The 11862-nt window shown below is 39.3% G+C and overlaps 1 long non-coding RNA gene across 3 annotated transcripts; it reads right to left on the reverse strand.

Moving 5' to 3' along the window:
- Window positions 1-1099: 1099 nt before the first annotated feature.
- LOC134321841 (uncharacterized) lies at window positions 1100-9475 on the reverse strand. 3 transcript variants are annotated; one of them, XR_010013934.1, is made up of 6 exons: window positions 9461-9475; window positions 8100-8137; window positions 7871-7973; window positions 7649-7765; window positions 7052-7159; window positions 1100-1357 (listed from the first exon to the last, which is right to left on the reverse strand). It is a non-coding gene; the product is annotated as an uncharacterized LOC134321841 (long non-coding RNA). The 3 variants fall into 3 exon arrangements; XR_010013931.1 differs by lacking the exon at window positions 9461-9475 and adding an exon at window positions 8822-8882; XR_010013933.1 differs by lacking the exon at window positions 9461-9475 and adding an exon at window positions 8651-8767.
- Between the last annotated feature and the right edge of the window lie 2387 nt (window positions 9476-11862).

Raw genomic sequence — 11862 nt, forward strand, 5'->3', positions numbered from 1 at the left:
TTTGAAAATGGAAGAAATACAAGATCACAGTCGATCACCCTCACTCTGGAGCTCCATGCAAGATCTCACCTGGTGGGGTAAGAATGATTCTGAGAAAGGTGAGGTCAGTCCAGAATTACATGGGAGGAGCTTGTCAATGATCTCAAGGGAGCTGGGAGCACAGTCACCAAGAAAACCATTAGTAACACACTTCGCCGTAATGGATTGAGATCCTGCAGTGCCCGCAAAGTCCCTCTGCTCAAGAAGGCTCATGTACAGGCCCGTCTGAAGTTTGCCAATGAACACCTGAATGATTCAGAGAAAGCTTGGGAGAATGTGATATGGTCAGATGAGACCAAAATTGAGCTCTTTGGCATCAACTCCACTCGCCGTGTTTGGAGGCAGAGAAATGCCCGGTGGGGATGGTGTTCTTGGGGTCATATCCAGCATTTCTCTGCTCCCAGCTCCCTTGAGATCATTGACAAGCTCCTCCCGTGTAATTCTGGACTGACCTCACCTTTCTCAGAATCATTCTTACCCCACCAGGTGAGATCTTGCATGGAGCTCCAGAGCGAGGGCGATTGACTGTGATCTTGTATTTCTTCCATTTTCGAATGATCGCACCAACAGTGGTCTCTTTCTCACCAAGCTTCTTGCTGATGGTCTTGTAGCCCATTCCAGCCTTGTGCAGGTCTACAATCTTGTCCCTGACGTCCTTTGATAGCTCTTTGGTCTTGCCCATGGGGGTCGAGAGATTTGAACAGAAGAAACTGATTCTGTGACAGGAGTCTTTTATATAGGGACAGGACTAATTTGTGCGCCTCATGGGCACATAACCGGTCTGTGGGGGTCAGAATTCTTGCTGGTTGGTAGGGGATCAAATACTTATTTCCCTTAATTAAATACAAATTAATTTATAACTTTTATTTAATGTTTTTTTTTTTTTTTTTTTGATATTCTGTCTCTCTCTGTTAAAATAAACCTTCCATAAAAATTATAGACTGTTCAATGACGTATGACGTATGCATGTGTGTGTCTTGCTGAGACATGTGAATGCAAACAAAAACTGCAATATCAGAACATGTGAATGTAAACAAAAACTGCCATACCAGAGACTCAATGATCTTTAAACTATCTGTATTGCAATTTTCTTTTGTAGGCCGTAATACGATTATAAACATAGAATTTCAGATTTTGCCAGTCACGGTTCTTAGGAGCTTCTGGTTCAGCCCTTAAACACTTCTCACAGTCTCGCTGTGCTGGTACGATACAAGATGTGATGAAGCGATTCGTGTGCCATTCCACCGCCTGCACCTCTGTCTGCAGCCAAGGTGTTTTCTTCTTATGGGCAGTTTTACCTTTGCACTGTTTGTCCATTCTGCCATAGACAAAGATTATTAGGATCAAATTCTCATAATAGCTATAAATACACAGATCAGCCATAAAATTAAAACCCGCCTAATATTATGTAAGTCCCACTAGTGACACCTGTATAGCTCTGACCCATCGAAACATAAACTACACAAGACCAATGAGCCTTGGGTGCACATGACCCTGACACCAAGCCTACTGTGGACCATTTTTGGTAGGTACTAACCACTGTTTACTGGGAACAACCCACAAGACCTGCTGCTTTGGAGATGCATCACAGACATCACAATTTGGTCCTTGTCAAAGTCACACAGTTCCTTACTGTTGCCCATTTTTCCTGCTGCCAAAACATCACCTTCGAGAACTGACTTTGACTGCGGCTTAATACATCCCACCACCTTTTTACAAGAGTACAGTAAGAAAGTAAACCCTCGAAATTACTTGATTCTACCATGAACACTCCATGGTCTACCATGGACCAGCCTCAAGTACTAACCACTGCATACTGTTACACCCCAAACCTGCTGTTTTGGAGATGCTCTGACCCTGACCATTTTTCCTGCTTTAATTTGTCTGCAATTGTCCTACCTGAGCAGGCTACTGGCTTTAGTGTTTAATGTTTCAAAGTGGGTCTGTTTCTTGTAAGTAAGACTGACACTGTGTTACACTGTTTGATTAGGTTACACCATGAGTTATATTTTTAACAACACTGTGGCTTCCCACACAGAAGTCCCAGTCCCAAGCCCATATGCCCCCTAATAATATTTACATTCTATAAAAACACACTATAATGACGACAATTTATCCCCCTCACTTACAGTCTGTAGAATACACACAGGCATTAGTTAGCTAAGTAATCAAACAGTACTTAAACCCTTTATTCACTGGGACTTCAACAAAAGCAAGAAAGCAAAAACCAAATACAAAAAGTTAAATAAAATAATATACCATCAGGATCTAGCCCAATTTTATCCAAGTTCTTGCCATGAAACTCAGCTAATCTTCCTTGCTCAAGAGCCATTAGAACTTTGCTGATCTTTTGATATACACTGGATGTCTCTGGCTCAGTGAGTTCCACTGTCTGTGACTCGACATCATCAGACAAAATGACCTCTGACAGGCACAGCTTTCCAAAGGGTTTCAGGGAGAGGAAGAAACAGCTAGATTATATTCTCAACAGAGGAAACTACACTCACAATGCTGCAGTTATGGAGTCAGGACAGGGGAAACTTGTGCCCTTTACACAACCATGTAAAGAAACATTGGGAAATGACTTCACATACTTTTAACAGTATGTGTGAGAGCAGATGCGAGAAATGGGAAGGCTGGTTCACAATGCCAGAAAAGTCACCACCTTAAAAAAAATGGAAGACCTTATGAATCCAAAAAATTACATGGAGAGAGTCAAAGCTGTCAAGTTGACATGTGGGTATGACAGTGAAACAAACAAGTTTTTGACCCCATCATTAGCAAACAAACTTGGAAATATCCTGGTTAAAGTAAGCAAACTTTTAAAAGCTCAAGGTTTCATCTCAAACAAACAACATCTTGTGAAGAATGCCAGTGAGTTTCAAGACATCCATCGGGAAAAGTAGAATGAGCTGATATCAGCCACGGCATTGAAAAACGTTGCTGATCTTGGTGAGCTGTAGGGTCTTCTCAGGCAGTCGATAGAACTCACGATGGATTCTTATGTCATGTCCAAGAAAATTGGCAAGCTGGTCCATTTCTGTGTCTATCATGTTTAGCACAGTTGAAAGGGTTGCAGCATGCTTTCTCAGTTTGGTAGATGTCAGTGGGACTCTTTGCACCACACACCTTTGCAAAGCCACAGAGACGGTCTGATCCTCTGAAATGTGTCATAGCTTCTGGTCTTGCAAACATATAACCATTGTCTATTAACAAGGATCTCTAATGCACAAAACATTTTTGGAGTCAGAAGAATTGGAACTGGGCGACCACGTTTCCCCCCGACGACAATCCTTGAGAAGTGTCTGCAGAGCTTTTTTTCCTCTTCAGACAGTGCCCAGTCCACATCCTCATGGTGATCAGAAGTGTCTCTTGATAAAAATGCAGATAAGAGCATGCTGGCAACTTCTCCTTCCCTGAGAAGAGAATAACCTGAGCCAGGCACACCTTATTCAGCTCCATCCAGGCTTTTGCAGAGGGACTTTCCGAGAGTGAAATGTACCACTCATCTTGTACTTGACTGAGATATGCATGCATTTTTTGGATGTCTTCAGTAAAAGGCATGAGAGTCGGTACGTTCCACTTTGCTTACCTTATGTTCCTCAATGCCGTGGCTGATATTAGCTCATTCTACTTTTCCCGATGGATGTCTTACAACTCACTGGCATTCTTCACAAGATGTTGGTTGTTTGAGATGAAACCTTGAGCTTTTAAAAGTTTGCTTACTTTAATCAGGATATTTCCAAGTTTGTTTGCTAATGATGGGGTCAAAAACTTGTTTGTTTCACTGTCATACCCACATGTCAACTTGACAGTTTTGACTCTCTCCATGTAATTTTTTGGATTCATAAGATCTTCCATTTTCTTTAAGGTGGTGACTTTTCTGGCATTGTGAACCAGCCTTCCCATTTCTCGCATCTGCTCTCTCACATACTGTTGATTCTTGTCTAATTTCCCCTTTTGTTTAACAAGTGCTGCCCAACATCAAGTTTCCCCTGTCCTGACTCCATAACTGCAGCATTGTGAGCGTAGTGTCCTCTGTTGTGAATATAATCTAGCTGTTTCTTCCTCTCCCTGAAACCCTTTGGAAAGCTTAAGAGCTTTGGCCACATCGGGTTCATTTTCATGCACATGTTCGAGGTGCCTTGCCATCTTGGCATACGGCTTAGAGCAATACAAGCAGTAATGTTTTTTGTTGTACACTCTTCGTCCACCTCTTTTTTGACTTGCACTAACAACTATTAGATCATTTATGTTCTTACTTGAACCAAGTTCTTCTTCTGCTCCAGTGGCTTCAGGTGTAAAGCTGTGCCCGTCAAAGGTCATTTTGTCTGATGTTGTGGAGTCACAGACAGTGGAACTCTCTGAGCCAGAGACATCCAGTGTATTGTGCTTTGTTTTTTGGTTTGGTTTAAGGCTAGTGTCAATGTCACTATCACAAGTCGTATCAGGTATGTAATCATCTGCACTTTCTGATGAAGAATCAAATAGCTCACTGGAATTGTCAAGATTTGTGTCTTTCATTTACAAAACAAGAAATCATAATAAGAAAAACTTTAATACTTAATCCTAAATTTAAAACTTAATTTATCAGTAAATTTACATATACAGTGGGGCCAAAAAGTATTTAGTCAGCCACTGATTGTGCAGGTTCTCCTACTTAGAAAGATGAGAGAGGTCTGTAATTTTCATCATAGCTACACTTCAACTATGAGAAACAAAATGAAAAAAAAAATCCTGGAAATCACATTGTAGGATTTTTTAAGAATTTATTTGTAAATTATGGTGGAAAATAAGTATTTGGTCAATAACAAAAGTTCAACTCAATACTTTGTAACATAACCTTTGTTGGCAATGACAGAGGTCAAACGTTTCCTGTAAGTCTTTACCAGGTTTGCACACACTGTAGCTGGTATTTTGGCCCATTCCTCCATGCAGATCTCCTCTAGAGCAGTGATGTTTTGGGGCTGTCGCTGGGCAACACGGACTCCACACATTTTCTATGGGGTTGAGGTCTGGAGACTGGCTAGGCCACTCCAGGACCTTGAAATGCTTTTTACGGAGCCACTCCTTCGTTGCCCGAGCGGTGTGTTTGGGATCATTGTCATGCTGGAAGACCCAGCCATGTTCCATCTTCAATGCTCTCACTGATGGAAGGAGGTTTTGGCTTAAAATCTCACGATACATGGCCCCGTTCATTCTTCCCTTAACACGGATCAGTCGTCCTGTCCCCTTTGCAGAAAAACAGCCCCAAAGCATGATGTTTCCACCCCCATGCTTCACAGTAGGTATGGTGTTCTTGGGATGCAACTCAGCATTCTTCTTCCTCCAAACACGACGAGTTGAGTTTTTACCAAAAAGTTCCATTTTGGTTTCATCTGACCACATGATATTCTCCCAATCCTCTTCTGGATCATCCATATGCTCTCTGGCAAACTTCAGACGGGCCTGGACATGTACTGGCTTAAGCAGGGGGGCACGCCTGGCACTGCAGGATTTGAGTCCCTCTCGGCGTAGTGTGTTACTGATGGTCCCTTTGTTACTTTGGTCCCAGCTCTCTGCAGGTCATTCATCAGGTCCCTCCGTGTAGTTCTGGGATTTTTGCTCACCGTTCTCATGATCATTTTGACCCCACGGGATCGAGGGAGATTATCAATGGTCTTGTATGTCTTCCATTTTCTTACAGTTGCTCCCACAGTTGATTTATTCACACCAACCTGCTTGCCTATTGTAGATTCACTCTTCCCAGCCTGGTGCAGGTCTACAATTTTCTTCCTGGTGTCCTTCGACAGCTCTTTGGTCTTGGCCATGGTTGAGTTTGGAGTCTGACTGTTTGAGGCTGTGGACAGGTGTCTTTTATACAGATAACGAGGTCAAACCGGTAATACAGGTAACGAGTGGAGGACAGAAGAGCTTCTTAAAGAAGAAGTTACAGGTCTGTGAGAGCCAGAAATCTTGCTTGTTTGTTATTGACCAAATACTTATTTTCCACCATAATTTACGAATAAATTCTTTAAAAATCCTACAATGTGATTTCCTGGATTTTTTTTTCTAATTTTGTCTCTCATAGTTGAAGTGTACCTATGATGAAAAGTACAAACCTCTCTCATCTTTCTAAGTAGGAGAACCTGCACAATCAGTGGCTGACTAAATACTTTTTGGCCCCACTGTATGTTTGATGATCTCAAATACACAAGTACTTTTTTGTCATGTTTTTGTATTTTGGGTTTTTAGTTAATTAAAAGAATGTAATAAGTTAATTGTGATGATAATCTAGCAAGAATAATTGTTTATTGTGATGTATCTACAAGGTAAGTTCAAGGGGAACATATAGGGCAGATTTTAACTTTCACAGTGATTTTTTTCTTGGATAATTATCATTTTATTCTGAACACTTACGGCGTCCCCACAACACACCTTCAGTTAGTGTACGAGTAGAAACTGTGTGTAGAAACTGAACTAAACTGGTCCCCACAATGACTATAACATTGTGTGTGTGAAAGGTCCCCACAAGTGACTATTACATTGTGTGTGTGAAAGGTCCCCACAAGTAACTATAACATTGTGCGTGTATGTAACAGGTCCCCACAATGACTGTAACATTGTGTGTGTGTGTGTGTGAAAGGACCTTTCACACACACAATGTTACCATTCCTTGTGGGGACCTTTCACACACACAATGTTACAGTCATTGTGGGGACCAGTTTAGTTCAGTTTCTACACACAGTTTCTACTCATACACTAACTGAAGGTGTGTTGTGGGGACGTCGTAAGTGTTCAGAATAAAGTGATAATTATACAAGACAAAAATCCCTGTGAAAGTTAAAATCTGCCCTAAATGTTCCACTAGAACTTACCTTGTAGATACATCAAAATAAACAATTATTCTTGCTAGATTTACATCACAATTAACTTATTACATTCTTTTTACTGACTAAAAACCCAAAATACTAAAATATATGACAAAAGAGAGGCTGTAAAACTAAAAGTCAAGTAGTGGACATGCATGTACCTGTTGAGGAGTGCTGTTTGAAACAGAAGCATCATCCATCTGAGTCTTGGACAGGATAGAGGATTGGGAGTCGTCCTCCACCACGGCTCTAGCTGCAATGCTGGGTGTCTGTAAACACAATTTAAAATAACTATATCAAAAAACATGCACCAGACTTTAGAAAATAATTTTATAATAATAAAAAAATTATCTTTTGCCCAGTCAAGCAGTCTGTGTTCACACATATTAAATAAAACAGGCTTTGCGGGGACCTTTCACACACACAATGTTACAGTCATTGTGGGGACCAAGTCAGTTTCTACACACAGTTTGTACTCAGAAACTAACTGAAGGTGTGTTGTGGGGACGCCGTAAGTGTTCAGAATAAAGTGATAATTATACAAGACAAAAATCCCTGTGAAAGTTAAAATCTGCCCTATATGTTCCCCTAGAACCTACCTTGTAGATACATCACAATAAACAATTATTCTTACTAGATTATCATCACAATTAACTTATTACATTCTTTTAATTAATTAAAACCCCAAAATACTAAAATATATGACAAAAGAGAGCCTGTAGTTTTAACTTAAAGTGATGATGTGGATGTGCATGTACCTGTAGAGGAGTGCTGTTTAAAACAGAAGCATCATTCATCTTGGATCTTAGAGTCTTGGACAGGACAGAGGATTGGGAGTCGTCCTCCACCACGGCTCTAGCTGCAATGCTGGGCGTCTGTACAAATTTTAAATATTTATTTTTATTGGGCTCCCTTAAGTAATCACACAAATTAAACACTTTATGACAACTTTTAACAGAATGCCTGACTGGTCAATGTACCTGTTGGTCAGTTTTTTCCGTTGTGCTTCTGCATATGAACTTTTAAATGGAAGGACTTGCTGATATCTTCTACATTTATATCACTGGGTGCTTTTGTAGCCACCTGTAAACATATTTTCATAGATAATTAGACTTAATGCATTTGGTATTTTGGTTCTTTAAGCATTTTAATTTTTATTCTTATCCTGCAATATGAGCCAGTCTGTACACCATGTATTGTGCAACATACTCGTGTTCTCCATGAGCAGTCTTCACATTCATTTCAAACTGCAGAAAAAAACAAAACAATTATTGTACTGGATTAAGTCTAGGTCTTTAAAGTTATTATTATATGCCTTATGCATATAATATGCATATAAAAAGTTTTTTAAAATATGAGGTGCAATTAAGCAACAATGCAAGAAAAAGGGACAAAAACTAAAATTATAATAATATATTATTTATATGTGTTATTTATTAGGGTTTTGCATTAATTATACAGTACAGTACAAATCTGTTTGTATATGGTGTGCATCTGCAGATACACTCTTGTTCAGAGTCTGGCCAAAAAGGTTAAATGTTATCTTAAAGTCCATTCGATCATGTTCATGTTGTTTATTAGGTTTGTGGGTATAAAACTTATCTTTACTTATTAGCGCATCACACTGGACTTAGTGACGCGTCTGCAGACGCGCACCAAACAACCTGTTCAGTAAACTACACCTGAACACACTGAAACGCGCTAGAAACCAACACAATACACACAGATTAGTTTTGTACAAATAAACATAAACTACTAACACTCGCTGTAGAACACATGTTGTAACGAAATCATTTATAATGTCCTTGTTAAAACGACATACTGAAGTTTTTTTCTCTGCCTGGCAGTAATACGCGTAAGAATGCCTGCTTTCACTTTTCCTGCCCAAACATTTAAGCATTTAATTTCATTTTGTAACAAACTTGCCTTACAGTTAAAGCTCCGAGTTCTACTTCTACCCACAGAACAGAGACTGAAAACCAGGTTCATTAGTGAAGTGATGCTACACCTGTTTCAAATTAAAGGCCCCAATGGAGACTGCAGCCGCACACAGACATTTCAAACTAACAGTTTTCTGTCTTTTTAAGTTACCAAAAATTTGTTGTCATTTTTAAATTTATTTAATGGAAAATTAATATAAATATCTAAATATATCTAAAAACACGCAGTCATTGTTATTTAACCACTGCACTGTCACAGCCCAATTATAAACAAGAAGCTTTATTTGCACTCATTTACACCGATCAGCCATAACATTAAAACCACCTCCTTGTTTCTACACTCACTGTCCATGTTATCAGCTCCACTTACCATATAGAAGCACTTTGTAGTTCTACAATTACTGACTGTAGTTTATCTGTTTCTCTACATGCTTTGTTACCCCCTTTCATGCTGTTCTTTAATACATTTACATGTTCTTTAATAGCAGGACAGGTCAGGTTTTAATGTTATGGCTGGAGAAGGAGAAGAACTGGTATTAAAGAACAAATAACTATTCACTAACAGAACTAATTAACATAATTTGACGGTTGAACAATTGTTATACTGGTTTGACATGCAAATATGCTTACCTTGTGTTTCATTTTTGGTCCTCTATATAAGTTCTTAGCTTCTTAGCTGGTTTCTCCTGCATATAATCTTCTTTTTTTGTCCACTGTGTGAATATCCATCTTTAACACTGAAAATGTCTGAAATCGTTCCTAATGGGGACCAGGAAGTGGGTGGTTCCCAACCTTATTTGGAATCCGTGTGTGTGTGTGATTCCGGCTATAAAAAAAAGGGGGCGCAACTGAGCACAACCCACACACTCACACATTCACCGAAAAACATGCGTTTTGAGCCAATGCTAAAAACCACACAGGCACCATTAGTAGGCCTCCTGTATCCATTTAAAATAGGTTTCCTTTATGGGGACTAGACTTTAGGTCCCCACACTGCAAGAGGTCCCCACGACGTGACTGTGTAAACAGATTCATGTCCCCTCAATGTGATGAATACCAGTGCACACACACACACACACACACACACACACACACACACACACACACACACACACACACACACACACACACACACACACACACACACACACACATACACACATTATAACTGCCTCCTCAGGTAACATATTTTCTGAAATGCACATGCTCTGTTAATGTGAAATTTGTATCAGGCTGTCAGTTATTTGCAGGCTGAACATCTGACTGTTTTAAGTACTGATTTAGTAATTAAGCTGAATGATTTTCCTTTAATCTCAGTCAGACATCTACTTCAAAAAAAAATAAGGCATGAAAAAGTCTCACAGCATTCACTCCACTAGAATATTATTTATTTATGTATGCTAAAAATATGTATGCTTCTGTATTTAGGGGTCATCACAGTGGATCAGGTCTGCATACCAGACGCAACCTTCATATTTTTATCCAGGCTTGGGACCGGCACTGAGAGTACACAGACAAGTGCACAGACACGTGCACATCCTAGGCTGTTTTTGGAGCATTTAAATCACACATCTTGATGACAGAAAGATTGGAAGTCTTTACTTATTTAAATCGTGTAATTTGTTGAGAACAAAATGACACTGTCAGTGGAAACCAAAATCATCAACCCATTGAGGCCTGGATTTAAAATCACACTGAAATTTAAATAAAATAGAAGTAATAGATCTTCTGTCATGAGGTCTGATAATGGCTCTGAGGATTTCATCCCTGGACCTAACAGTGGTCAAGACGCCATTGGCTGTCCTGTGGAGGTTTGTGCGACCCTCCTGCCACCACCTGAAAACATAGGGGCGTAATGTGGAAACACATCCTCCTATCAGAAATAGCCCATATTCAAGTCCACGTGGGAAGGTTACACAAGGTTCATCGTCACTGCCATTGCAATAGCACCTCCTGCTGACTGGTTTGTTTGTTTGTTTGGGTTTATTGCCATATCAGTAACATACTGGCTATATTTATGGCATAGACAGAAATTGAAACTGTACATCATTATTTGTTCAGATCATTTGTTTTATATTTATATAAGTCTGTCTAAAAAGTTCAGAATTTTAATCTGAATCTGAATCTTCTCGAACAAGTCTTTCATGTTCTCAACCCTATAAAAGTCGTCTCTGATGGTTGAAATTCTACCTGCTGTCTGGCTATAGTACAAGGACAAGTGGTAAAGGTATACATAGCCTGACTTTCCTTTTATGGTTTGGCGCTCTGTGAGAATTCATTGCTGTTTGTTGTAAAGAAGTGGCCAGATGGAGAATTAAAAATGAAAAAAAAAATTGCAAGATAGAACAATATATAAATAAATAATAAAAAATAAAGTTATAATTTAACTGAAGTCTGCAACAAACTTGCCCACTTTATAAAAGATAGAGTAAATTTAACCTTATAACTGTCAAACATCTGAAGAACCATAGTTTATGTTACTGATGTCACATCAATTATGTACACTTGAGTTAAATTAAGCATTATGTTGGACATTTGGGTTTGTTAAAATTTCACTTTTGCACTTTGTATGGAGAAAATGCATAAAATACAAGCATTCCAAGTAACCCTCAGTGCTACTTTGACTAGCAAAAAATACAGTTTGGTGGCTTACCTAAAAGCGGTTAAAAGCGTTATTGAGCATTGTGCAGATTAGATACAGCTCACAAGTTAGCCAGGTAGTGTTAGCATAACAGTGTTAACAGATGAGAGAGCTTTCCTCGATATGGTGAAAAAAAAACAAAAAAAAAAACAGATGGAGGATGAAGAGAGGAAGACTCGGCAGTTTAGAACAGACTAAAACACTAAACAATGCACAGTTTGTCAAGCCACGGCATTGTCGAACAACGACATTACAAAAATACTTTAGGTCAGTTGCTAAACCAATGTTATAAGCGAACTGGAAGGGGAGATATATAAAGTCGTCCACTTTTCTACAACAGACCTGTGGTCAAGTTGTACCGTGGAGTTTGCAAACGTTGTTTTATTTGTTA

Source organism: Trichomycterus rosablanca, chromosome 10 (assembly GCF_030014385.1).
Source record: "Trichomycterus rosablanca isolate fTriRos1 chromosome 10, fTriRos1.hap1, whole genome shotgun sequence".
Lineage (NCBI taxonomy): Eukaryota > Metazoa > Chordata > Actinopteri > Siluriformes > Trichomycteridae > Trichomycterus > Trichomycterus rosablanca.